General features: G+C 40.0%; 1 protein-coding gene, 52 non-coding genes and 3 pseudogenes across 53 annotated transcripts in view; all 56 read right to left on the reverse strand.

The window, feature by feature from the left end:
• Positions 1-21,308, reverse strand: part of LOC146365349 (NAD(P)H oxidoreductase RTN4IP1, mitochondrial-like) — a 65,836-nt gene that overhangs the window by 10,206 nt on the left and 34,322 nt on the right. The window lies entirely within an intron of this gene.
• Positions 170-299, reverse strand: LOC146365357 (U4 spliceosomal RNA; annotated as a pseudogene).
• LOC146365358 (U4 spliceosomal RNA) lies at positions 484-623 on the reverse strand. The gene has a single exon (XR_014798824.1). It is a non-coding gene; the product is annotated as a U4 spliceosomal RNA (small nuclear RNA).
• Positions 973-1,112, reverse strand: LOC146365359 (U4 spliceosomal RNA). The gene has a single exon (XR_014798781.1). It is a non-coding gene; the product is annotated as a U4 spliceosomal RNA (small nuclear RNA).
• On the reverse strand, positions 1,297-1,426 carry LOC146365360 (U4 spliceosomal RNA; annotated as a pseudogene).
• LOC146365361 (U4 spliceosomal RNA) lies at positions 1,611-1,750 on the reverse strand. Its single transcript, XR_014798787.1, has one exon. It is a non-coding gene; the product is annotated as a U4 spliceosomal RNA (small nuclear RNA).
• Positions 2,100-2,239, reverse strand: LOC146365362 (U4 spliceosomal RNA). Its single transcript, XR_014798788.1, has one exon. It is a non-coding gene; the product is annotated as a U4 spliceosomal RNA (small nuclear RNA).
• Positions 2,424-2,563, reverse strand: LOC146365363 (U4 spliceosomal RNA). The gene has a single exon (XR_014798815.1). It is a non-coding gene; the product is annotated as a U4 spliceosomal RNA (small nuclear RNA).
• LOC146365364 (U4 spliceosomal RNA) lies at positions 2,913-3,052 on the reverse strand. Its single transcript, XR_014798789.1, has one exon. It is a non-coding gene; the product is annotated as a U4 spliceosomal RNA (small nuclear RNA).
• LOC146365365 (U4 spliceosomal RNA) lies at positions 3,237-3,376 on the reverse strand. The gene has a single exon (XR_014798791.1). It is a non-coding gene; the product is annotated as a U4 spliceosomal RNA (small nuclear RNA).
• On the reverse strand, positions 3,725-3,864 carry LOC146365366 (U4 spliceosomal RNA). Its single transcript, XR_014798816.1, has one exon. It is a non-coding gene; the product is annotated as a U4 spliceosomal RNA (small nuclear RNA).
• Positions 4,049-4,188, reverse strand: LOC146365367 (U4 spliceosomal RNA). The gene has a single exon (XR_014798817.1). It is a non-coding gene; the product is annotated as a U4 spliceosomal RNA (small nuclear RNA).
• LOC146365368 (U4 spliceosomal RNA) lies at positions 4,373-4,512 on the reverse strand. The gene has a single exon (XR_014798738.1). It is a non-coding gene; the product is annotated as a U4 spliceosomal RNA (small nuclear RNA).
• Positions 4,862-5,000, reverse strand: LOC146365369 (U4 spliceosomal RNA). Its single transcript, XR_014798773.1, has one exon. It is a non-coding gene; the product is annotated as a U4 spliceosomal RNA (small nuclear RNA).
• LOC146365370 (U4 spliceosomal RNA) lies at positions 5,185-5,324 on the reverse strand. The gene has a single exon (XR_014798745.1). It is a non-coding gene; the product is annotated as a U4 spliceosomal RNA (small nuclear RNA).
• LOC146365371 (U4 spliceosomal RNA) lies at positions 5,509-5,648 on the reverse strand. The gene has a single exon (XR_014798793.1). It is a non-coding gene; the product is annotated as a U4 spliceosomal RNA (small nuclear RNA).
• On the reverse strand, positions 5,833-5,972 carry LOC146365372 (U4 spliceosomal RNA). Its single transcript, XR_014798794.1, has one exon. It is a non-coding gene; the product is annotated as a U4 spliceosomal RNA (small nuclear RNA).
• LOC146365373 (U4 spliceosomal RNA) lies at positions 6,157-6,296 on the reverse strand. The gene has a single exon (XR_014798795.1). It is a non-coding gene; the product is annotated as a U4 spliceosomal RNA (small nuclear RNA).
• Positions 6,481-6,610, reverse strand: LOC146365374 (U4 spliceosomal RNA; annotated as a pseudogene).
• Positions 6,795-6,934, reverse strand: LOC146365375 (U4 spliceosomal RNA). Its single transcript, XR_014798796.1, has one exon. It is a non-coding gene; the product is annotated as a U4 spliceosomal RNA (small nuclear RNA).
• LOC146365376 (U4 spliceosomal RNA) lies at positions 7,284-7,422 on the reverse strand. Its single transcript, XR_014798770.1, has one exon. It is a non-coding gene; the product is annotated as a U4 spliceosomal RNA (small nuclear RNA).
• On the reverse strand, positions 7,607-7,746 carry LOC146365377 (U4 spliceosomal RNA). Its single transcript, XR_014798764.1, has one exon. It is a non-coding gene; the product is annotated as a U4 spliceosomal RNA (small nuclear RNA).
• On the reverse strand, positions 7,931-8,070 carry LOC146365378 (U4 spliceosomal RNA). The gene has a single exon (XR_014798744.1). It is a non-coding gene; the product is annotated as a U4 spliceosomal RNA (small nuclear RNA).
• Positions 8,420-8,559, reverse strand: LOC146365379 (U4 spliceosomal RNA). The gene has a single exon (XR_014798809.1). It is a non-coding gene; the product is annotated as a U4 spliceosomal RNA (small nuclear RNA).
• Positions 8,744-8,883, reverse strand: LOC146365380 (U4 spliceosomal RNA). The gene has a single exon (XR_014798818.1). It is a non-coding gene; the product is annotated as a U4 spliceosomal RNA (small nuclear RNA).
• LOC146365381 (U4 spliceosomal RNA) lies at positions 9,233-9,371 on the reverse strand. The gene has a single exon (XR_014798771.1). It is a non-coding gene; the product is annotated as a U4 spliceosomal RNA (small nuclear RNA).
• On the reverse strand, positions 9,556-9,695 carry LOC146365382 (U4 spliceosomal RNA). Its single transcript, XR_014798797.1, has one exon. It is a non-coding gene; the product is annotated as a U4 spliceosomal RNA (small nuclear RNA).
• On the reverse strand, positions 10,045-10,184 carry LOC146365383 (U4 spliceosomal RNA). Its single transcript, XR_014798739.1, has one exon. It is a non-coding gene; the product is annotated as a U4 spliceosomal RNA (small nuclear RNA).
• LOC146365384 (U4 spliceosomal RNA) lies at positions 10,369-10,508 on the reverse strand. Its single transcript, XR_014798798.1, has one exon. It is a non-coding gene; the product is annotated as a U4 spliceosomal RNA (small nuclear RNA).
• Positions 10,694-10,833, reverse strand: LOC146365385 (U4 spliceosomal RNA). The gene has a single exon (XR_014798819.1). It is a non-coding gene; the product is annotated as a U4 spliceosomal RNA (small nuclear RNA).
• LOC146365386 (U4 spliceosomal RNA) lies at positions 11,018-11,157 on the reverse strand. Its single transcript, XR_014798799.1, has one exon. It is a non-coding gene; the product is annotated as a U4 spliceosomal RNA (small nuclear RNA).
• Positions 11,507-11,646, reverse strand: LOC146365387 (U4 spliceosomal RNA). Its single transcript, XR_014798810.1, has one exon. It is a non-coding gene; the product is annotated as a U4 spliceosomal RNA (small nuclear RNA).
• LOC146365388 (U4 spliceosomal RNA) lies at positions 11,831-11,970 on the reverse strand. The gene has a single exon (XR_014798820.1). It is a non-coding gene; the product is annotated as a U4 spliceosomal RNA (small nuclear RNA).
• On the reverse strand, positions 12,320-12,458 carry LOC146365389 (U4 spliceosomal RNA). The gene has a single exon (XR_014798772.1). It is a non-coding gene; the product is annotated as a U4 spliceosomal RNA (small nuclear RNA).
• On the reverse strand, positions 12,643-12,782 carry LOC146365390 (U4 spliceosomal RNA). Its single transcript, XR_014798800.1, has one exon. It is a non-coding gene; the product is annotated as a U4 spliceosomal RNA (small nuclear RNA).
• Positions 13,132-13,271, reverse strand: LOC146365391 (U4 spliceosomal RNA). Its single transcript, XR_014798740.1, has one exon. It is a non-coding gene; the product is annotated as a U4 spliceosomal RNA (small nuclear RNA).
• LOC146365392 (U4 spliceosomal RNA) lies at positions 13,456-13,595 on the reverse strand. Its single transcript, XR_014798801.1, has one exon. It is a non-coding gene; the product is annotated as a U4 spliceosomal RNA (small nuclear RNA).
• Positions 13,781-13,920, reverse strand: LOC146365393 (U4 spliceosomal RNA). The gene has a single exon (XR_014798802.1). It is a non-coding gene; the product is annotated as a U4 spliceosomal RNA (small nuclear RNA).
• LOC146365394 (U4 spliceosomal RNA) lies at positions 14,105-14,244 on the reverse strand. Its single transcript, XR_014798733.1, has one exon. It is a non-coding gene; the product is annotated as a U4 spliceosomal RNA (small nuclear RNA).
• LOC146365395 (U4 spliceosomal RNA) lies at positions 14,594-14,732 on the reverse strand. Its single transcript, XR_014798768.1, has one exon. It is a non-coding gene; the product is annotated as a U4 spliceosomal RNA (small nuclear RNA).
• On the reverse strand, positions 14,917-15,056 carry LOC146365396 (U4 spliceosomal RNA). The gene has a single exon (XR_014798814.1). It is a non-coding gene; the product is annotated as a U4 spliceosomal RNA (small nuclear RNA).
• Positions 15,406-15,544, reverse strand: LOC146365397 (U4 spliceosomal RNA). The gene has a single exon (XR_014798758.1). It is a non-coding gene; the product is annotated as a U4 spliceosomal RNA (small nuclear RNA).
• LOC146365398 (U4 spliceosomal RNA) lies at positions 15,894-16,032 on the reverse strand. The gene has a single exon (XR_014798759.1). It is a non-coding gene; the product is annotated as a U4 spliceosomal RNA (small nuclear RNA).
• Positions 16,217-16,356, reverse strand: LOC146365399 (U4 spliceosomal RNA). Its single transcript, XR_014798821.1, has one exon. It is a non-coding gene; the product is annotated as a U4 spliceosomal RNA (small nuclear RNA).
• On the reverse strand, positions 16,706-16,845 carry LOC146365400 (U4 spliceosomal RNA). Its single transcript, XR_014798756.1, has one exon. It is a non-coding gene; the product is annotated as a U4 spliceosomal RNA (small nuclear RNA).
• Positions 17,030-17,169, reverse strand: LOC146365401 (U4 spliceosomal RNA). The gene has a single exon (XR_014798765.1). It is a non-coding gene; the product is annotated as a U4 spliceosomal RNA (small nuclear RNA).
• On the reverse strand, positions 17,354-17,493 carry LOC146365402 (U4 spliceosomal RNA). Its single transcript, XR_014798751.1, has one exon. It is a non-coding gene; the product is annotated as a U4 spliceosomal RNA (small nuclear RNA).
• LOC146365403 (U4 spliceosomal RNA) lies at positions 17,842-17,981 on the reverse strand. Its single transcript, XR_014798822.1, has one exon. It is a non-coding gene; the product is annotated as a U4 spliceosomal RNA (small nuclear RNA).
• LOC146365404 (U4 spliceosomal RNA) lies at positions 18,331-18,470 on the reverse strand. Its single transcript, XR_014798757.1, has one exon. It is a non-coding gene; the product is annotated as a U4 spliceosomal RNA (small nuclear RNA).
• LOC146365405 (U4 spliceosomal RNA) lies at positions 18,655-18,794 on the reverse strand. Its single transcript, XR_014798760.1, has one exon. It is a non-coding gene; the product is annotated as a U4 spliceosomal RNA (small nuclear RNA).
• Positions 18,979-19,118, reverse strand: LOC146365406 (U4 spliceosomal RNA). Its single transcript, XR_014798742.1, has one exon. It is a non-coding gene; the product is annotated as a U4 spliceosomal RNA (small nuclear RNA).
• Positions 19,468-19,607, reverse strand: LOC146365407 (U4 spliceosomal RNA). The gene has a single exon (XR_014798736.1). It is a non-coding gene; the product is annotated as a U4 spliceosomal RNA (small nuclear RNA).
• On the reverse strand, positions 19,792-19,931 carry LOC146365408 (U4 spliceosomal RNA). Its single transcript, XR_014798752.1, has one exon. It is a non-coding gene; the product is annotated as a U4 spliceosomal RNA (small nuclear RNA).
• LOC146365409 (U4 spliceosomal RNA) lies at positions 20,280-20,419 on the reverse strand. The gene has a single exon (XR_014798823.1). It is a non-coding gene; the product is annotated as a U4 spliceosomal RNA (small nuclear RNA).
• On the reverse strand, positions 20,769-20,908 carry LOC146365410 (U4 spliceosomal RNA). Its single transcript, XR_014798825.1, has one exon. It is a non-coding gene; the product is annotated as a U4 spliceosomal RNA (small nuclear RNA).
• Positions 21,093-21,232, reverse strand: LOC146365411 (U4 spliceosomal RNA). Its single transcript, XR_014798761.1, has one exon. It is a non-coding gene; the product is annotated as a U4 spliceosomal RNA (small nuclear RNA).

A 21,308-nucleotide genomic window follows, 5' to 3' on the forward strand; every position in this document is an offset into this window, starting at 1 on the left:
GCTTTTCAGCTGGGTATGAATCAACACTCGCATCACAGTGCTGTCAAATGTTGGGTGATGCAAGAACTCATTGGGTTTGATAATACCTGACACCTTCCCTCAATAAAAACAACGGATAGACGTCGTAAATTGACAACGCCAGAAATTAACATTGAAACAAACTACAAGGTCTCCTGAGAGACCAGCAAAAATTGCCAAAGCTGACTGTGTTTCAAGTCATCAAGGCGGGAATTGGTTAAAGTTTTCAACCAGCAATAATCACGTCTCAGTAGACTATGAAATTGCCTCTGCACAAGAATAACCAGTGAGTTTCAGCTTTTCAGCTGGGTATGAATCAACACTCGCATCACAGTGCTGTCAAATGTTGGGTGATGCAAGAACTCACTGGGTTTGATAATACCTGACAACTTCCCTCAATAAAAACGACGGATAGACATCGTAAATTGACAACGCCAGAAATTAACATTGAAACAAACTACAAGGTCTCCTGAGAGACCAGCAAAAATTGCCATAGCTGACTGTATTTCAAGTCATCAAGGCGGGAATTGGTTAAAGTTTTCAACCAGCAATAATCACGTCTCAGTAGAACTTCATAGACTATGAAATTGCCTCTGCACAAGAATAACCAGTGAGCTTCAGCTTTTCAGGTGGGTATGAATCAACACTCACATCACTGATGGTGCACTGTCAAATGTTGGGTGATGCAAGAACTAACTGGGTTTGAATTGGGGGATTACTCACGTGATTGGTTGATCATTTGGAAATCCCGCCCATTTATTGGTTCAGTTAATTGTATGCATTGACCAAGAGCAAAGGGTCAATACTTTGCTTCAGTCGATGCAGGATTTGAATCCAATCTTGTGTTAATGTTGCCAAGAACTCTAAATACCTGACAACTTCCCTCAATGAAAACGACGGATAGACATCGTAAATTGAAAACGCCAGAAATTAACATTGAAACAAACTACAAAGTCTCCTGAGAGACCAGCAAAAATTGCCATAGCTGACTGTGTTTCAAGTCATCAAGGCGGGAATTGGTTAAAGTTTTCAACCAGCAATAATCACGTCTCAGTAGAACTTCATAGACTATGAAATTGCCTCTGCACAAGAATAACCAGTGAGTTTCAGCTTTTCAGCTGGGTATGAATCAACACTCGCATCACAGTGCTGTCAAATGTTGGGTGATGCAAGAACTCATTGGGTTTGATAATACCTGACACCTTCCCTCAATAAAAACAACGGATAGACGTCGTAAATTGACAACGCCAGAAATTAACATTGAAACAAACTACAAGGTCTCCTGAGAGACCAGCAAAAATTGCCAAAGCTGACTGTGTTTCAAGTCATCAAGGCGGGAATTGGTTAAAGTTTTCAACCAGCAATAATCACGTCTCAGTAGACTATGAAATTGCCTCTGCACAAGAATAACCAGTGAGTTTCAGCTTTTCAGCTGGGTATGAATCAACACTCGCATCACAGTGCTGTCAAATGTTGGGTGATGCAAGAACTGATTGAGTTTGATAATACCTGACAACTTCCCTCAATGAAAACGACGGATATAAATAGGAAATTGAAAATGCCAGAAACTAACATTAAAACAAATTACAAAGTCTCCTGAGAGACCAGCAAAAATTGCCATAGCTGACTGTGTTTCAAGTCATCAAGGCGGGAATTGGTTAAAGTTTTCAACCAGCAATAATCACGTCTCAGTAGAACTTCATAGACTATGAAATTGCCTCTGCACAAGAATAACCAGTGAGCTTCAACTTTTCAGGTGGGTATGAATCAACACTCACATCACTGATGGTGCACTGTCAAATGTTGGGTGATGCAAGAACTAACTGGGTTTGAATTGGGGGATTACTCACGTGATTGGTTGATCATTTGGAAATCCCGCCCATTTATTGGTTCAGTTAATTGTATGCATTGACCAAGAGCAAAGGGTCAATACTTTGCTTCAGTCGATGCAGGATTTGAATCCAATCTTGTGTTAATGTTGCCAAGAACTCTAAATACCTGACAACTTCCCTCAATGAAAACGACGGATAGACATCGTAAATTGACAACGCCAGAAATTAACATTGAAACAAACTACAACGTCTCCTGAGAGACCAGCAAAAATTGCCATAGCTGACTGTGTTTCAAGTCATCAAGGCGGGAATTGGTTAAAGTTTTCAACCAGCAATAATCACGTCTCAGTAGAACTTCATAGACTATGAAATTGCCTCTGCACAAGAATAACCAGTGAGTTTCAGCTTTTCAGCTGGGTATGAATCAACACTCGCATCACAGTGCTGTCAAATGTTGGGTGATGCAAGAACTCATTGGGTTTGATAATACCTGACACCTTCCCTCAATAAAAACAACGGATAGACGTCGTAAATTGACAACGCCAGAAATTAACATTGAAACAAACTACAAGGTCTCCTGAGAGACCAGCAAAAATTGCCAAAGCTGACTGTGTTTCAAGTCATCAAGGCGGGAATTGGTTAAAGTTTTCAACCAGCAATAATCACGTCTCAGTAGAACTTCATAGACTATGAAATTGCCTCTGCACAAGAATAACCAGTGAGCTTCAGCTTTTCAGGTGGGTATGAATCAACACTCACATCACTGATGGTGCACTGTCAAATGTTGGGTGATGCAAGAACTAACTGGGTTTGAATTGGGGGATTACTCACGTGATTGGTTGATCATTTGGAAATCCCGCCCATTTATTGGTTCAGTTAATTGTATGCATTGACCAAGAGCAAAGGATCAATACTTTGCTTCACTCGATGCAGGATTTGAATCCCATCTTGTGTTAATGTTGCCAAGAACTCTTAATACCTGACAACTTCCCTCAATGAAAATGACGGATAGACATCGTAAATTGACAACGCCAGAAATTAACATTGAAACAAACTACAAACTCTCCTGAGAGACCAGCAAAAATTGCCATAGCTGACTGTGTTTCAAGTCATCAAGGCGGGAATTGGTTAAAGTTTTCAACCAGCAATAATCACGTCTCAGTAGAACTTCATAGACTATGAAATTGCCTCTGCACAAGAATAACCAGTGAGTTTCAGCTTTTCAGCTGGGTATGAATCAACACTCGCATCACAGTGCTGTCAAATGTTGGGTGATGCAAGAACTCATTGGGTTTAATAATACCTGACAACTTCGCTCAATGAAAACGACGGATAGAAATAGGAAATTGAAAACGTCAGAAATTAACATTAAAACAAACTACAACGTCTCCTGAGAGACCAGCAAAAATTGCCATAGCTGACTGTGTTTCAAGTCATCAAGGCGGGAATTGGTTAAAGTTTTCAACCAGCAATAATCACGTCTCAGTAGAACTTCATAGACTATGAAATTGCCTCTGCACAAGAATAACCAGTGAGCTTCAGCTTTTCAGGTGGGTATGAATCAACACTCACATCACTGATGGTGCACTGTCAAATGTTGGATGATGCAAGAACTAACTGGGTTTGAATTGGGGGATTACTCACGTGATTGGTTGATCATTTGGAAATCCCGCCCATTTATTGGTTCAGTTAATTGTATGCATTGACCAAGAGCAAAGGATCAATACTTTGCTTCACTCGATGCAGGATTTGAATCCCATCTTGTGTTAATGTTGCCAAGACTCTTAATACCTGACAACTTCCCTCAATGAAAACGACGGATAGACATCGTAAATTGACAACGCCAGAAATTAACATTGAAACAAACTACAAGGTCTCCTGAGAGACCAGCAAAAATTGCCAAAGCTGACTGTGTTTCAAGTCATCAAGGCGGGAATTGGTTAAAGTTTTCAACCAGCAATAATCACGTCTCAGTAGAACTTCATAGACTATGAAATTGCCTCTGCACAAGAATAACCAGTGAGTTTCAGCTTTTCAGGTGGGTATGAATCAACACTCGCATCACAGTGCTGTCAAATATTGGGTGATGCAAGAACTCATTGGGTTTAATAATACCTGACACCTTCCCTCAATAAAAACAACGGATAGACATCGTAAATTGACAACGCCAGAAATTAACATTGAAACAAACTACAAGGTCTCCTGAGAGACCAGCAAAAATTGCCAAAGCTGACTGTGTTTCAAGTCATCAAGGCGGGAATTGGTTAAAGTTTTCAACCAGCAATAATCACGTCTCAGTAGAACTTCATAGACTATGAAATTGCCTCTGCACAAGAATAACCAGTGAGTTTCAGCTATTCAGCTGGGTATGAATCAACACTCGCATCACAGTGCCGTCAAATGTTGGGTGATGCAAGAACTGATTGAGTTTGATAATACCTGACAACTTCCCTCAATGAAAACGACGGATATAAATAGGAAATTGAAAATGCCAGAAATTAACATTAAAACAAATTACAAAGTCTCCTGAGAGACCGGAAAAAATTGCCATAGCTGACTGTGTTTCAAGTCATCAAGGCGGGAATTGGTTAAAGTTTTCAACCAGCAATAATCACGTCTCAGTAGAACTTCATAGACTATGAAATTGCCTCTGCACAAGAATAACCAGTGAGCTTCAGCTTTTCAGGTGGGTATGAATCAACACTCACATCACTGATGGTGCACTGTCAAATGTTGGGTGATGCAAGAACTAACTGGGTTTGAATTGGGGGATTACTCACGTGATTGGTTGATCATTTGGAAATCCCGCCCATTTATTGGTTCAGTTAATTGTATGCATTGACCAAGAGCAAAGGGTCAATACTTTGCTTCACTCGATGCAGGATTTGAATCCCATCTTGTGTTAATGTTGCCAAGAACTCTTAATACCTGACAACTTCCCTCAATGAAAACGACGGATAGACATCGTAAATTGACAACGCCAGAAATTAACATTGAAACAAAATAAAAGGTCTCCTGAGAGACCAGCAAAATTGCTATAGTTGACTGTGTTTCAAGTCATCAAGGTGGGAATTGGTTAAAGTTTTCAACCAGCAATACTCACGTCTCAGTAGAACTTCATAGACTATAAAATTGCCTCTGCACAAGAAAAACCAGTGAGCTTCAGCTTTTCAGGTGGGTATGAATCAACACTCGCATCACAGTGCTGTCAAATGTTGGGTGATGCAAGAACTCACTGGGTTTGAGAATACCTGACACCTTCCCTTAATAAAAACGACGGATAGACATCGTAAATTGACAACGCCAGAAATTAACATTGAAACAAACTACAAGGTCTCCTGAGAGACCAGCAAAAATTGCCATAGTTGACTGTGTTTCAAGTCATCAAGGTGGGAATTGGTTAAAGTTTTCAACCAGCAATAATCACGTCTCAGTAGAACTTCATAGACTATGAAATTGCCTCTGCACAAGAATAACCAGTGAGTTTCAGCTATTCAGCTGGGTATGAATCAACACTCGCATCACAGTGCCGTCAAATGTTGGGTGATGCAAGAACTGATTGAGTTTGATAATACCTGACAACTTCCCTCAATGAAAACGACGGATATAAATAGGAAATTGAAAATGCCAGAAATTAACATTAAAACAAATTACAAAGTCTCCTGAGAGACCAGCAAAAATTGCCATAGCTGACTGTGTTTCAAGTCATCAAGGCGGGAATTGGTTAAAGTTTTCAACCAGCAATAATCACGTCTCAGTAGAACTTCATAGACTATGAAATTGCCTCTGCACAAGAATAACCAGTGAGTTTCAGCTTTTCAGGTGGGTATGAATCAACACTCGCATCACAGTGCTGTCAAATGTTGGGTGATGCAAGAACTCATTGGGTTTGATAATACCTGACACCTTCCCTCAATAAAAACAACGGATAGACGTCGTAAATTGACAACGCCAGAAATTAACATTGAAACAAACTACAAGGTCTCCTGAGAGACCAGCAAAAATTGCCATAGCTGACTGTGTTTCAAGTCATCAAGGCGGGAATTGGTTAAAGTTTTCAACCAGCAATAATCACGTCTCAGTAGAACTTCATAGACTATGAAATTGCCTCTGCACAAGAATAACCAGTGAGTTTCAGCTATTCAGCTGGGTATGAATCAACACTCGCATCACAGTGCCGTCAAATGTTGGGTGATGCAAGAACTGATTGAGTTTGATAATACCTGACAACTTCCCTCAATGAAAACGACGGATATAAATAGGAAATTGAAAACGCCAGAAATTAACATTAAAACAAATTACAAAGTCTCCTGAGAGACCAGCAAAAATTGCCATAGCTGACTGTGTTTCAAGTCATCAAGGCGGGAATTGGTTAAAGTTTTCAACCAGCAATAATCACGTCTCAGTAGAACTTCATAGACTATGAAATTGCCTCTGCACAAGAATAACCAGTGAGTTTCAGCTTTTCAGCTGGGTATGAATCAACACTCGCATCACAGTGCTGTCAAATGTTGGGTGATGCAAGAACTCATTGGGTTTGATAATACCTGACACCTTCCCTCAATAAAAACAACGGATAGACGTCGTAAATTGACAACGCCAGAAATTAACATTGAAACAAACTACAAGGTCTCCTGAGAGACCAGCAAAAATTGCCAAAGCTGACTGTGTTTCAAGTCATCAAGGCGGGAATTGGTTAAAGTTTTCAACCAGCAATAATCACGTCTCAGTAGACTATGAAATTGCCTCTGCACAAGAATAACCAGTGAGTTTCAGCTTTTCAGCTGGGTATGAATCAACACTCGCATCACAGTGCTGTCAAATGTTGGGTGATGCAAGAACTGATTGAGTTTGATAATACCTGACAACTTCCCTCAATGAAAACGACGGATATAAATAGGAAATTGAAAATGCCAGAAACTAACATTAAAACAAATTACAAAGTCTCCTGAGAGACCAGCAAAAATTGCCATAGCTGACTGTGTTTCAAGTCATCAAGGCGGGAATTGGTTAAAGTTTTCAACCAGCAATAATCACGTCTCAGTAGAACTTCATAGACTATGAAATTGCCTCTGCACAAGAATAACCAGTGAGCTTCAACTTTTCAGGTGGGTATGAATCAACACTCACATCACTGATGGTGCACTGTCAAATGTTGGGTGATGCAAGAACTAACTGGGTTTGAATTGGGGGATTACTCACGTGATTGGTTGATCATTTGGAAATCCCGCCCATTTATTGGTTCAGTTAATTGTATGCATTGACCAAGAGCAAAGGGTCAATACTTTGCTTCACTCGATGCAGGATTTGAATCCCATCTTGTGTTAATGTTGCCAAGAACTCTTAATACCTGACTACTTCCCTCAATGAAAACGACGGATAGACATCGTAAATTGACAACGCCAGAAATTAACATTGAAACAAAATAAAAGGTCTCCTGAGAGACCAGCAAAATTGCTATAGTTGACTGTGTTTCAAGTCATCAAGGTGGGAATTGGTTAAAGTTTTCAACCAGCAATAATCACGTCTCAGTAGAACTTCATAGACTATGAAATTGCCTCTGCACAAGAATAACCAGTGAGTTTCAGCTTTTCAGCTGGGTATGAATCAACACTCGCATCACAGTGCTGTCAAATGTTGGGTGATGCAAGAACTGGTTGAGTTTGATAATACCTGACACCTTCCCTCAATAAAAACAACGGATAGACATCGTAAATTGAAAACGCCAGAAATTAACATTAAAACAAATTACAAAGTCTCCTGAGAGACCAGCAAAAATTGCCATAGCTGACTGTGTTTCAAGTCATCAAGGCGGGAATTGGTTAGTTTTCAACCAGCAATAATCACGTCTCAGTAGAACTTCATAGACTATGAAATTGACCCTCTGCACAAGAATAACCAGTGAGTTTCAGCTATTCAGCTGGGTATGAATCAACACTCGCATCACAGTGCTGTCAAATGTTGGGTGATGCAAGAACTCATTGAGTTTGATAATACCTGACAACTTCCCTCAATGAAAACGACAGATAAAAATAGGAAATTGAAAACGCCAGAAATTAACATTAAAACAAATTACAAAGTCTCCTGAGAGATCAGCAAAAATTGCCATAGCTGACTGTGTTTCAAGTCATCAAGGCGGGAATTGGTTAAAGTTTTCAACCAGCAATAATCACGTCTCAGTAGAACTTCATAGACTATGAAATTGCCTCTGCACAAGAATAACCAGTGAGCTTCAGCTTTTCAGCTGGGTATGACTCAACACTCACATCACTGATGGTGCACTGTCAAATGTTGGGTGATGCAAGAACTAACTGGGTTTGAATTGGGGGATTACTCACGTGATTGGTTGATCATTTGGAAATCCCGCCCATTTATTGGTTCAGTTAATTGTATGCATTGACCAAGAGCAAAGGGTCAATACTTTGCTTCATTCGATGCAGGATTTGAATCCCATCTTGTGTTAATGTTGCCAAGAACTCTTAATACCTGACAACTTCCCTCAATGAAAACGACGGATAGACATCGTAAATTGACAACGCCAGAAATTAACATTGAAACAAACTACAAAGTCTCCTGAGAGACCAGCAAAAATTGCCATAGTTGACTGTGTTTCAAGTCATCAAGGCGGGAATTGGTTAAAGTTTTCAACCAGCAATAATCACGTCTCAGTAGAACTTCATAGACTATGAAATTGCCTCTGCACAAGAATAACCAGTGAGTTTCAGCTTTTCAGGTGGGTATGAATCAACACTCGCATTATAGTGCTGTCAAATGTTGGGTGATGCAAGAACTCATTGGGTTTGATAATACCTGACACCTTCCCTCAATAAAAACAACGGATAGACATCGTAAATTGAAAACGCCAGAAATTAACATTGAAACAAACTGCAAGGTCTCCTGAGAGACCAGCAAAAATTGCCAAAGCTGACTGTGTTTCAAGTCATCAAGGCGGGAATTGGTTAAAGTTTTCAACCAGCAATAATCACGTCTCAGTAGAACTTCATAGACTATGAAATTGCCTCTGCACAAGAATAACCAGTGAGCTTCAGCTTTTCAGGTGGGTATGAATCAACACTCACATCACTGATGGTGCACTGTCAAATGTTGGGTGATGCAAGAACTAACTGGGTTTGAATTGGGGGATTACTCACGTGATTGGTTGATCATTTGGAAATCCCGCCCATTTATTGGTTCAGTTAATTGTATGCATTGACCAAGAGCAAAGGGTCAATACTTTGCTTCAGTCGATGCAGGATTTGAATCCAATCTTGTGTTAATGTTGCCAAGAACTCTAAATACCTGACAACTTCCCTCAATGAAAACGACGGATAGACATCGTAAATTGACAACGCCAGAAATTAACATTGAAACAAAATAAAAGGTCTCCTGAGAGACCAGCAAAATTGCTATAGTTGACTGTGTTTCAAGTCATCAAGGTGGGAATTGGTTAAAGTTTTCAACCAGCAATAATCACGTCTCAGTAGAACTTCATAGACTATGAAATTGCCTCTGCACAAGAATAACCAGTGAGTTTCAGCTTTTCAGCTGGGTATGAATCAACACTCGCATCACAGTGCTGTCAAATGTTGGGTGATGCAACAACTGGTTGAGTTTGATAATACCTGACAACTTCCCTCAATGAAAACGACGGATATAAATAGGAAATTGAAAACGCCAGAAATTAACATTAAAACAAACTACAACGTCTCCTGAGAGACCAGCAAAAATTGCCATAGCTGACTGTGTTTCAAGTCATCAAGGCGGGAATTGGTTAAAGTTTTCAACCAGCAATAATCACGTCTCAGTAGAACTTCATAGACTATGAAATTGCCTCTGCACAAGAATAACCAGTGAGCTTCAGCTTTTCAGGTGGGTATGAATCAACACTCACATCACTGATGGTGCACTGTCAAATGTTGGGTGATGCAAGAACTAACTGGGTTTGAATTGGGGGATTACTCACGTGATTGGTTGATCATTTGGAAATCCCGCCCATTTATTGGTTCAGTTAATTGTATGCATTGACCAAGAGCAAAGGGTCAATACTTTGCTTCAGTCGATGCAGGATTTGAATCCCATCTTGTGTTAATGTTGCCAAGAACTCTAAATACCTGACAACTTCCCTCAATGAAAACGACGGATAGACATCGTAAATTGAAAACGCCAGAAATTAACATTGAAACAAACTACAAAGTCTCCTGAGAGACCAGCAAAAATTGCCATAGCTGACTGTGTTTCAAGTCATCAAGGTGGGAATTGGTTAAAGTTTTCAACCAGCAATAATCACGTCTCAGTAGAACTTCATAGACTATGAAATTGCCTCTGCACAAGAATAACCAGTGAGTTTCAGCTTTTCAGGTGGGTATGAATCAACACTCGCATCACAGTGCTGTGAAATGTTGGGTGATGCAAGAACTCATTGGGTTTGATAATACCTGACACCTTCCCTCAATAAAAACAACGGATAGACATCGTAAATTGAAAACGCCAGAAATTAACATTAAAACAAATTACAAAGTCTCCTGAGAGACCAGCAAAAATTGCCATAGCTGACTGTGTTTCAAGTCATCAAGGCGGGAATTGGTTAAAGTTTTCAACCAGCAATAATCACGTCTCAGTAGAACTTCATAGACTATGAAATTGCCTCTGCACAAGAATAACCAGTGAGTTTCAGCTATTCAGCTGGGTATGAATCAACACTCGCATCACAGTGCCGTCAAATGTTGGGTGATGCAAGAACTGATTGAGTTTGATAATACCTGACAACTTCCCTCAATGAAAACGACGGATAGAAATAGGAAATTGACAACGCCAGAAATTAACATTGAAAAAAAACTACAAAGTCTCCTGAGAGACCAGCAAAAATTGCCAAAGCTGACTGTGTTTCAAGTCATCAAGGCGGGAATTGGTTAAAGTTTTCAACCAGCAATAATCACGTCTCAGTAGAACTTCATAGACTATGAAATTGCCTCTGCACAAGAATAACCAGTGAGTTTCAGCTTTTCAGCTGGGTATGAATCAACACTCGCATCACAGTGCTGTCAAATGTTGGGTGATGCAAGAACTGGTTGAGTTTGATAATACCTGACAACTTCCCTCAATGAAAACGACGGATATAAATAGGAAATTGAAAACGCCAGAAATTAACATTAAAACAAACTACAACGTCTCCTGAGAGACCAGCAAAAATTGCCATAGCTGACTGTGTTTCAAGTCATCAAGGCGGGAATTGGTTAAAGTTTTCAACCAGCAATAATCACGTCTCAGTAGAACTTCATAGACTATGAAATTGCCTCTGCACAAGAATAACCAGTGAGCTTCAGCTTTTCAGGTGGGTATGAATCAACACTCACATCACTGATGGTGCACTGTCAAATGTTGGGTGATGCAAGAACTAACTGGGTTTGAATTGGGGGATTACTCACGTGATTGGTTGATCATTTGGAAATCCCTCCCATTTATTGGTTCAGTTAATTGTATGCATTGACCAAGAGCAAAGGGTCAATACTTTGCTTCATTCGATGCAGGATTTGAATCCCATCTTGTGTTAATGTTGCCAAGAACTCTTAATACCTGACAACTTCCCTCAATGAAAACGACGGATAGACATCGTAAATTGACAACGCCAGAAATTAACATTGAAACAAACTACAAAGTCTCCTGAGAGACCAGCAAAAATTGCCATAGTTGACTGTGTTTCAAGTCATCAAGGCGGGAATTGGTTAAAGTTTTCAACCAGCAATAATCACGTCTCAGTAGAACTTCATAGACTATGAAATTGCCTCTGCACAAGAATAACCAGTGAGTTTCAGCTTTTCAGGTGGGTATGAATCAACACTCGCATTATAGTGCTGTCAAATGTTGGGTGATGCAAGAACTCATTGGGTTTGATAATACCTGACACCTTCCCTCAATAAAAACAACGGATAGACATCGTAAATTGAAAACGCCAGAAATTAACATTGAAACAAACTGCAAGGTCTCCTGAGAGACCAGCAAAAATTGCCAAAGCTGACTGTGTTTCAAGTCATCAAGGCGGGAATTGGTTAAAGTTTTCAACCAGCAATAATCACGTCTCAGTAGAACTTCATAGACTATGAAATTGCCTCTGCACAAGAATAACCAGTGAGCTTCAGCTTTTCAGGTGGGTATGAATCAACACTCACATCACTGATGGTGCACTGTCAAATGTTGGGTGATGCAAGAACTAACTGGGTTTGAATTGGGGGATTACTCACGTGATTGGTTGATCATTTGGAAATCCCGCCCATTTATTGGTTCAGTTAATTGTATGCATTGACCAAGAGCAAAGGGTCAATACTTTGCTTCAGTCGATGCAGGATTTGAATCCAATCTTGTGTTAATGTTGCCAAGAACTCTAAATACCTGACAACTTCCCTCAATGAAAACGACGGATAGACATCGTAAATTGACAACGCCAGAAATTAACATTGAAACAAAATAAAAGGTCTCCTGAGAGACCAGCAAAATTGCTATAGTTGACTGTGTTTCAAGTCATCAAGGTGGGAATTGGTTAAAGTTTTCAACCAGCAATAATCACGTCTCAGTAGAACTTCATAGACTATGAAATTGCCTCTGCACAAGAATAACCAGTGAGTTTCAGCTTTTCAGCTGGGTATGAATCAACACTCGCATCACAGTGCTGTCAAATGTTGGGTGATGCAACAACTGGTTGAGTTTGATAATACCTGACAACTTCCCTCAATGAAAACGACGGATATAAATAGGAAATTGAAAACGCCAGAAATTAACATTAAAACAAACTACAACGTCTCCTGAGAGACCAGCAAAAATTGCCATAGCTGACTGTGTTTCAAGTCATCAAGGCGGGAATTGGTTAAAGTTTTCAACCAGCAATAATCACGTCTCAGTAGAACTTCATAGACTATGAAATTGCCTCTGCACAAGAATAACCAGTGAGCTTCAGCTTTTCAGGTGGGTATGAATCAACACTCACATCACTGATGGTGCACTGTCAAATGTTGGGTGATGCAAGAACTAACTGGGTTTGAATTGGGGGATTACTCACGTGATTGGTTGATCATTTGGAAATCCCGCCCATTTATTGGTTCAGTTAATTGTATGCATTGACCAAGAGCAAAGGGTCAATACTTTGCTTCAGTCGATGCAGGATTTGAATCCAATCTTGTGTTAATGTTGCCAAGAACTCTAAATACCTGACAACTTCCCTCAATGAAAACGACGGATAGACATCGTAAATTGAAAACGCCAGAAATTAACATTGAAACAAACTACAAAGTCTCCTGAGAGACCAGCAAAAATTGCCATAGCTGACTGTGTTTCAAGTCATCAAGGTGGGAATTGGTTAAAGTTTTCAACCAGCAATAATCACGTCTCAGTAGAACTTCATAGACTATGAAATTGCCTCTGCACAAGAATAACCAGTGAGTTTCAGCTTTTCAGGTGGGTATGAATCAACACTCGCATCACAGTGCTGTGAAATGTTGGGTGATGCAAGAACTCATTGGGTTTGATAATACCTGACACCTTCCCTCAATAAAAACAACGGATAGACATCGTAAATTGAAAACGCCAGAAATTAACATTAAAACAAATTACAAAGTCTCCTGAGAGACCAGCAAAAATTGCCATAGCTGACTGTGTTTCAAGTCATCAAGGCGGGAATTGGTTAAAGTTTTCAACCAGCAATAATCACGTCTCAGTAGAACTTCATAGACTATGAAATTGCCTCTGCACAAGAATAACCAGTGAGTTTCAGCTATTCAGCTGGGTATGAATCAACACTCGCATCACAGTGCCGTCAAATGTTGGGTGATGCAAGAACTGATTGAGTTTGATAATACCTGACAACTTCCCTCAATGAAAACGACGGATAGAAATAGGAAATTGACAACGCCAGAAATTAACATTGAAAAAAAACTACAAAGTCTCCTGAGAGACCAGCAAAAATTGCCATAGCTGACTGTGTTTCAAGTCATCAAGGCGGGAATTGGTTAAAGTTTTCAACCAGCAATAATCACGTCTCAGTAGAACTTCATAGACTATGAAATTGCCTCTGCACAAGAATAACCAGTGAGTTTCAGCTTTTCAGGTGGGTATGAATCAACACTCGCATTATAGTGCTGTCAAATGTTGGGTGATGCAAGAACTCATTGAGTTTGATAATACCTGACAACTTCCCTCAATGAAAACGACGGATAAAAATAGGAAATTGACAACGCCAGAAATTAACATTGAATCAAACTACAAGGTCTCCTGAGAGACCAGCAAAAATTGCCATAGCTGACTGTATTTCAAGTCATCAAGGCGGGAATTGGTTAAAGTTTTCAACCAGCAATAATCACGTCTCAGTAGAACTTCATAGACTATGAAATTGCCTCTGCACAAGAATAACCAGTGAGCTTCAGCTTTTCAGGTGGGTATGAATCAACACTCACATCACTGATGGTGCACTGTCAAATGTTGGGTGATGCAAGAACTAACTGGGTTTGAATTGGGGGATTACTCACGTGATTGGTTGATCATTTGGAAATCCCGCCCATTTATTGGTTCAGTTAATTGTATGCATTGACCAAGAGCAAAGGGTCAATACTTTGCTTCAGTCGATGCAGGATTTGAATCCAATCTTGTGTTAATGTTGCCAAGAACTCTAAATACCTGACAACTTCCCTCAATGAAAACGACGGATAGACATCGTAAATTGAAAACGCCAGAAATTAACATTGAAACAAAATAAAAGGTCTCCTGAGAGACCAGCAAAATTGCCATAGCTGACTGTGTTTCAAGTCATCAAGGTGGGAATTGGTTGAAGTTTTCAACCAGCAATAATCACGTCTCAGTAGAACTTCATAGACTATGAAATTGCCTCTGCACAAGAAAAACCAGTGAGTTTCAGCTTTTCAGGTGGGTATGAATCAACACTCGCATCACAGTGCTGTCAAATGTTGGGTGATGCAAGAACTCACTGGGTTTGAGAATACCTGACACCTTCCCTCAATAAAAACGACGGATAGACATCGTAAATTGACAACGCCAGAAATTAACATTGAAACAAACTACAAGGTCTCCTGAGAGACCAGCAAAAATTGCCAAAGCTGACTGTATTTCAAGTCATCAAGGCGGGAATTGGTTAAAGTTTTCAACCAGCAATAATCACGTCTCAGTAGAACTTCATAGACTATGAAATTGCCTCTGCACAAGAATAACCAGTGAGCTTCAACTTTTCAGGTGGGTATGAATCAACACTCACATCACTGATGGTGCACTGTCAAATGTTGGGTGATGCAAGAACTAACTGGGTTTGAATTGGGGGATTACTCACGTGATTGGTTGATCATTTGGAAATCCCGCCCATTTATTGGTTCAGTTAATTGTATGCATTGACCAAGAGCAAAGGGTCAATACTTTGCTTCAGTCGATGCAGGATTTGAATCCAATCTTGTGTTAATGTTGCCAAGAACTCTAAATACCTGACAACTTCCCTCAATGAAAACGACGGATAGACATCGTAAATTGACAACGCCAGAAATTAACATTGAAACAAACTACAAAGTCTCCTGAGAGACCAGCAAAATTGCCATAGCTGACTGTGTTTCAAGTCATCAAGGCGGGAATTGGTTAAAGTTTTCAACCAGCAATAATCACGTCTCAGTAGAACTTCATAGACTATGAAATTGCCTCTGCACAAGAATAACCAGTGAGCTTCAACTTTTCAGGTGGGTATGAATCAACACTCACATCACTGATGGTGCACTGTCAAATGTTGGGTGATGCAAGAACTAACTGGGTTTGAATTGGGGGATTACTCACGTGATTGGTTGATCATTTGGAAATCCCGCCCATTTATTGGTTCAGTTAATTGTATGCATTGACCAAGAGCAAAGGGTCAATACTTTGCTTCAGTCGATGCAGGATTTGAATCCAATCTTGTGTTAATGTTGCCAAGAACTCTAAATACCTGACAACTTCCCTCAATGAAAACGACGGATAGACATCGTAAATTGACAACGCCAGAAATTAACATTGAAACAAACTACAAAGTCTCCTGAGAGACCAGCAAAATTGCCATAGCTGACTGTGTTTCAAGTCATCAAGGCGGGAATTGGTTAAAGTTTTCAACCAGCAATAATCACGTCTCAGTAGAACTTCATAGACTATGAAATTGCCTCTGCACAAGAATAACCAGTGAGTTTCAGCTTTTCAGCTGGGTATGAATCAACACTCGCATCACAGTGCTGTCAAATGTTGGGTGATGCAAGAACTCATTGGGTTTGATAATGCCTGACACCTTCCCTCAATAAAAACAACGGATAGACGTCGTAAATTGACAACGCCAGAAATTAACATTGAAACAAACTACAAGGTCTCCTGAGAGACCAGCAAAAATTGCCAAAGCTGACTGTGTTTCAAGTCATCAAGGCGGGAATTGGTTAAAGTTTTCAACCAGCAATAATCACGTCTCAGTAGAACTTCATAGACTATGAAATTGCCTCTGCACAAGAATAACCAGTGAGCTTCAGCTTTTCAGCTGGGTATGAATCAACACTCACATCACTGATGGTGCACTGTCAAATGTTGGGTGATGCAAGAACTAACTGGGTTTGAATTGGGGGATTACTCACGTGATTGGTTGATCATTTGGAAATCCCGCCCATTTATTGGTTCAGTTAATTGTATGCATTGACCAAGAGCAAAGGGTCAATACTTTGCTTCACTCGATGCAGGATTTGAATCCCATCTTGTGTTAATGTTGCCAAGAACTCTTAATACCTGACACCTTCCCTCAATGAAAACGACGGATAGACATCGTAAATTGAAAACGCCAGAAATTAACATTGAAACAAACTACAAAGTCTCCTGAGAGACCAGCAAAAATTGCCATAGTTGACTGTGTTTCAAGTCATCAAGGCGGGAATTGGTTAAAGTTTTCAACCAGCAATAATCACGTCTCAGTAGAATTTCATAGACTATGAAATTGCCTCTGCACAAGAATAACCAGTGAGTTTCAGCTTTTCAGCTGGGTATGAATCAATACTCGCATCACAGTGCTGTCAAATGTTGGGTGATGCAAGAACTCATTGGGTTTGATAATACCTGACACCTTCCCTCAATAAAAACAACGGATAGACATCGTAAATTGAAAACGCCAGAAATTAACATTAAAACAAATTACAAAGTCTCCTGAGAGACCAGCAAAAATTGCCATAGCTGACTGTGTTTCAAGTCATCAAGGCGGGAATTGGTTAGTTTTCAACCAGCAATAATCACGTCTCAGTAGAACTTCATAGACTATGAAATTGACCCTCTGCACAAGAATAACCAGTGAGTTTCAGCTTTTCAGGTGGGTATGAATCAACACTCGCATCACAGTGCTGTCAAATGTTGGGTGATGCAAGAACTCATTGGGTTTAATAATACCTGACACCTTCGCTCAATGAAAACGACGGATAGACATCGTAAATTGACAACGCCAGAAATTAACATTGAAACAAACTGCAAGGTCTCCTGAGAGACCAGCAAAAATTGCCAAAGCTGACTGTGTTTCAAGTCATCAAGGCGGGAATTGGTTAAATTTTTCAACCAGCAATAATCACATCTCAGTAGAACTTCATAGACTATGAAATTGCCTCTGCACAAGAATAACCAATGAGCTTCAGCTTTTCAGGTGGGTATGAATCAACACTCACATCACTGATGGTGCACTGTCAAATGTTGGGTGATGCAAGAACTAACTGGGTTTGAATTGGGGGATTACTCACGTGATTGGTTGATCATTTGGAAATCCCGCCCATTTATTGGTTCAGTTAATTGTATGCATTGACCAAGAGCAAAGGATCAATACTTTGCTTCACTCGATGCAGGATTTGAATCCCATCTTGTGTTAATGTTGCCAAGACTCTTAATACCTGACAACTTCCCTCAATGAAAACGACGGATAGACATCGTAAATTGACAACGCCAGAAATTAACATTGAAACAAACTACAAGGTCTCCTGAGAGACCAGCAAAAATTGCCAAAGCTGACTGTGTTTCAAGTCATCAAGGCGGGAATTGGTTAAAGTTTTCAACCAGCAATAATCACGTCTCAGTAGAACTTCATAGACTATGAAATTGCCTCTGCACAAGAATAACCAGTGAGTTTCAGCTTTTCAGGTGGGTATGAATCAACACTCACATCACTGATGGTGCACTGTCAAATGTTGGGTGATGCAAGAACTAACTGGGTTTGAATTGGAGGATTACTCACGTGATTGGATGATCATTTGGAAATCCCGCCCATTTATTGGTTCAGTTAATTGTATGCATTGACCAAGAGCAAAGGGTCAATACTTTGCTTCACTCGATGCAGGATTTGAATCCCATCTTGTGTTAATGTTGCCAAGAACTCTTAATACCTGACAACTTCCCTCAATGAAAACGACGGATAGACATCGTAAATTGACAACGCCAGAAATTAACATTGAAACAAAATAAAAGGTCTCCTGAGATACCAGCAAAAATTGCCAAAGCTGACTGTGTTTCAAGTCATCAAGGCGGGAATTGGTTAAAGTTTTCAACCAGCAATAATCACGTCTCAGTAGAACTTCATAGACTATGAAATTGCCTCTGCACAAGAATAACCAGTGAGCTTCAGCTTTTCAGGTGGGTATGAATCAACACTCGCATCACAGTGCTGTCAAATGTTGGGTGATGCAAGAACTCATTGAGTTTGATAATACCTGACAACTTCCCTCAATGAAAATGACGGATAGAAATAGGAAATTGAAAACGCCAGAAATTAACATTAAAACAAACTACAACGTCTCCTGAGAGACCAGCAAAAATTGCCAAAGCTGACTGTGTTTCAAGTCATCAAGGCGGGAATTGGTTAAAGTTTTCAACCAGCAATAATCACGTCTCAGTAGAATTTCATAGACTATGAAATTGCCTCTGCACAAGAATAACCAGTGAGTTTCAGCTTTTCAGGTGGGTATGAATCAACACTCGCATTATAGTGCTGTCAAATGTTGGGTGATGCAAGAACTCATTGAGTTTGATAATACCTGACAACTTCCCTCAATGAAAACGACGGATAGACATCGTAAATTGACAACGCCAGAAATTAACATTGAAACAAACTGCAAGGTCTCCTGAGAGACCAGCAAAAATTGCCAAAGCTGACTGTGTTTCAAGTCATCAAAGCGGGAATTGGTTAAAGTTTTCAACCAGCAATAATCACGTCTCAGTAGAACTTCATAGACTATGAAATTGCCTCTGCACAAGAATAACCAGTAAGCTTCAGCTTTTCAGGTGGGTATGAATCAACACTCACATCACTGATGGTGCACTGTCAAATGTTGGGTGATGCAAGAACTAACTGGGTTTGAATTGGGGGATTACTCACGTGATTGGTTGATCATTTGGAAATCCCGCCCATTTATTGGTTCAGTTAATTGTATGCATTGACCAAGAGCAAAGGGTCAATACTTTGCTTCAGTCGATGCAGGATTTGAATCCAATCTTGTGTTAATGTTGCCAAGAACTCTAAATACCTGACAACTTCCCTCAATGAAAACGACGGATAGACATCGTAAATTGACAACGCCAGAAATTAACATTGAAACAAACTACAAAGTCTCCTGAGAGACCAGCAAAAATTGCCATAGCTGACTGTGTTTCAAGTCATCAAGGCGGGAATTGGTTAAAGTTTTCAACCAGCAATAATCACGTCTCAGTAGAACTTCATAGACTATAAAATTGCCTCTGCACAAGAATAACCAGTGAGTTTCAGCTTTTCAGCTGGGTATGAATCAACACTCGCATCACAGTGCTGTCAAATGTTGGGTGATGCCAGAACTCATTGGGTTTAATAATACCTGACACCTTCGCTCAATGAAAACGACGGATAGACATCGTAAATTGACAACGCCAGAAATTAACATTGAAACAAACTGCAAGGTCTCCTGAGAGACCAGCAAAAATTGCCAAAGCTGACTGTGTTTCAAGTCATCAAGGCGGGAATTGGTTAAATTTTTCAACCAGCAATAATCACATCTCAGTAGAACTTCATAGACTATGAAATTGCCTCTGCACAAGAATAACCAATGAGCTTCAGCTTTTCAGGTGGGTATGAATCAACACTCACATCACTGATGGTGCACTGTCAAATGTTGGGTGATGCAAGAACTAACTGGGTTTGAATTGGGGGATTACTCACGTGATTGGTTGATCATTTGGAAATCCCGCCCATTTATTGGTTCAGTTAATTGTATGCATTGACCAAGAGCAAAGGATCAATACTTTGCTTCACTCGATGCAGGATTTGAATCCCATCTTGTGTTAATGTTGCCAAGACTCTTAATACCTGACAACTTCCCTCAATGAAAACGACGGATAGACATCGTAAATTGACAACGCCAGAAATTAACATTGAAACAAACTACAAGGTCTCCTGAGAGACCAGCAAAAATTGCCAAAGCTGACTGTGTTTCAAGTCATCAAGGCGGGAATTGGTTAAAGTTTTCAACCAGCAATAATCACGTCTCAGTAGAACTTCATAGACTATGAAATTGCCTCTGCACAAGAATAACCAGTGAGTTTCAGCTTTTCAGGTGGGTATGAATCAACACTCACATCACTGATGGTGCACTGTCAAATGTTGGGTGATGCAAGACCTAACTGGGTTTGAATTGGAGGATTACTCACGTGATTGGATGATCATTTGGAAATCCCGCCCATTTATTGGTTCAGTTAATTGTATGCATTGACCAAGAGCAAAGGGTCAATACTTTGCTTCACTCGATGCAGGATTTGAATCCCATCTTGTGTTAATGTTGCCAAGAACTCTTAATACCTGACAACTTCCCTCAATGAAAACGACGGATAGACATCGTAAATTGACAACGCCAGAAATTAACATTGAAACAAAATAAAAGGTCTCCTGAGAGACCAGCAAAAATTGCCAAAGCTGACTGTGTTTCAAGTCATCAAGGCGGGAATTGGTTAAAGTTTTCAACCAGCAATAATCACGTCTCAGTAGAACTTCATAGACTATGAAATTGCCTCTGCACAAGAATAACCAGTGAGCTTCAGCTTTTCAGGTGGGTATGAATCAACACTCGCATCACAGTGCTGTCAAATGTTGGGTGATGCAAGAACTCATTGAGTTTGATAATACCTGACAACTTCCCTCAATGAAAATGACGGATAGAAATAGGAAATTGAAAACGCCAGAAATTAACATTAAAACAAACTACAACGTCTCCTGAGAGACCAGCAAAAATTGCCAAAGCTGACTGTGTTTCAAGTCATCAAGGCGGGAATTGGTTAAAGTTTTCAACCAGCAATAATCACGTCTCAGTAGAATTTCATAGACTATGAAATTGCCTCTGCACAAGAATAACCAGTGAGTTTCAGCTTTTCAGGTGGGTATGAATCAACACTCGCATTATAGTGCTGTCAAATGTTGGGTGATGC

The sequence above is a fragment of the Perissodus microlepis genome, chromosome 19 (assembly GCF_051167445.1).
Source record: "Perissodus microlepis isolate ML-2025 ecotype Zambia chromosome 19, ASM5116744v1, whole genome shotgun sequence".
Lineage (NCBI taxonomy): Eukaryota > Metazoa > Chordata > Actinopteri > Cichliformes > Cichlidae > Perissodus > Perissodus microlepis.